We start from the raw sequence: 2,179 nt of genomic DNA, 5'->3' as shown, positions 1-2,179 counted from the left end.
TTATTATCATTAGTATTGTCATTATCGAACTCAGTTCATTCATTCATTCATTCATTCATTCATTCATTCATTCATTCATTCATTCATTCATTCATTCATTCGTTCATTCATTCATTTGAGTCCCGTGGCCACCTGATAAGTCTTTCTCTAAGCTGAAGCTCAAAACTGATCGGAATACACTCTTTAAATCAACACTACTGATTAGCTCAAAACTGATCGGAATACACTCGTTAAGGCAACACTACTGATTAACTTATTAATTGATGCAGCGAAATCCACGTTTCAGGGCTAAAAAGAACTGATTCACAAAGGGAAAAAAAACAACTAGATTTTAATAAACGGATTAAATCAATCAACACAAGATTCGATTTACACGACATTGAGTTAAACGTATAGTGTCGCAAACAAAGGTTGTTGTTTTTTTTATTTCGTTTTGTTTTGTTTGTTTGTTCGTTTTTGCAGGGGAAAGCGGCGTTGGTTATGGTGTGGTTGTTGTTATTGTTGTTTTTAATGTACACGAAAAAACGATTTTTCCTTCTTTTTTTTTAATAATTAAAATGACAACAAAAGGCTGTATTTCTTTTAACGTTGAAAACTTTCCTAATCAAATTCTTTCTCTCGGTGATGGTTATTGATAACATCGTCTGGAAATGGAGAAACAGCTGATCGAACGGTAATGGAGGAGTAAACAAAAAAGAAAGGGGGGGGGGGGTGTGATATTACTTGTTTTTAACCGTATAATGCAGATCTATTGCTTTTCTTTCAAAATGGCAACAGAGAAAAATTAATGAAAAAGAATGAGGCGGTGTAAAGGTTGCACATTTTTCAATATGTAAACAAAAGTTAATCTGACAATTAATGTTCGTGCGGATGAATGAATGAATGAATGAATGAATGAATGAATGAATGAATGAATGAATGAATGAATGAATGAATGAATGAATGAATGAATGCGTAAGTGAAGAAACAAATAAATTTATCCTTTTTTTCTTGAAAAATTCCATGTCTTTTTGTTTTTATGAGAAGTAATTGCTTTCATTCAATGGATTTACGTTATGTTCGTTTACAGACACATTGTATTTTAAATTTACACATTCCTTTTTAATTTTTAAAAAACTGATTATAATATTACATGACTGTGCTTTAATGTCCTGTCTTTCTTATTTTATTCTAACACCTTATATCTGTGTCAGGAATATGTCATTTAATAATTTTTGAATATAATTTTTAAAAAGATGTATTTATCAATGTTTTTAAAAGAATTATTTATTTATTATTTATTTATTTATTTATTTATTTTGGTTTGGAGAATGGGTTGTGCCTGATTAGTTTATTATATCTCCTTTCTATTATTATTTTTTTAGCCTTTCTTTTCAAATGTGACATGTTATCTTATTTTATTTCTTTTTCTTCCAATAGCTTTCAGTTGATCCATCATTCATTTTATTTTATTTTTCTAATCTCTTATTCTTATGACATCTTCATGCCTGGGTGCATTTGTCACTCCTTCAGCTACGAGCATTTTAATTGTATTACACCATTTGTTATCACTCGCTATTATTTTTTTTTAATATTATTTTATTGTGTTTTCATTATCGTTATCATCACTGCAAGCTAGATCATCATTTTTGTCGTTTTCACATTATCCAGTCACAGTTATAGTGTGGAATTTCTCAAAGTTATGAAAGCATTCTTTTCAAGACTATACTTGACTTTAAAACAAAAAAAAGAAATAAAAAGAAAAGAGGAAATGTTTTAACAAATGTATTTAAGAACCAGAATAATTACTTTCATCAATATTTTCAATATTATTTTAATAGACATAAAAAGTACCAACAATTAAACAACATTGGTCTGGCGGATTTATTGGACGCGGGAGGTTTGATTGAGAGCTTTCTTTGGATGTTGTAGTTTTTTTGTTTTGAAATGTTTTTTGGGTTGTTGTTTTTTTAATTTCTTTCTGTACTTTGATTGGGGGAGGGGAGGGTCGGAATAGAGTGTTTTATCATCATCAACAGACCATTTAACATTTGAAAAGACAGTAAAATAAGCCTAATCGAGGCGAAGATGTAGTAGTTATAGTCGTCGTAGTCGTAGTCGTAGTAGTCGTAGTCGTAGTCGTAGTCGTAGTAGTAGTAGTAGTAGTAGTAGTAGTAGTAGTAGTAGTAGTAGTAGTAGT

The 2,179-nt window shown here is 30.1% G+C and overlaps 1 protein-coding gene across 1 annotated transcript in view; it reads right to left on the bottom strand.

Moving 5' to 3' along the window:
* The window catches only part of LOC101863522 (homeobox protein SIX6), a gene marked incomplete at its 3' end in the record, with an annotated part of 58,380 nt that overhangs the window by 49,339 nt on the left and 6,862 nt on the right, over nt 1–2,179 (bottom strand). The window lies entirely within an intron of this gene.

Source organism: Aplysia californica, unplaced genomic scaffold (assembly GCF_000002075.1).
Source record: "Aplysia californica isolate F4 #8 unplaced genomic scaffold, AplCal3.0 scaffold00319, whole genome shotgun sequence".
NCBI classification, from domain to species: Eukaryota; Metazoa; Mollusca; class Gastropoda; order Aplysiida; family Aplysiidae; genus Aplysia; species Aplysia californica.
Note: the sequence above shows the minus strand (reverse complement) of the source record. Positions and strands in the feature narration are given on the sequence as shown.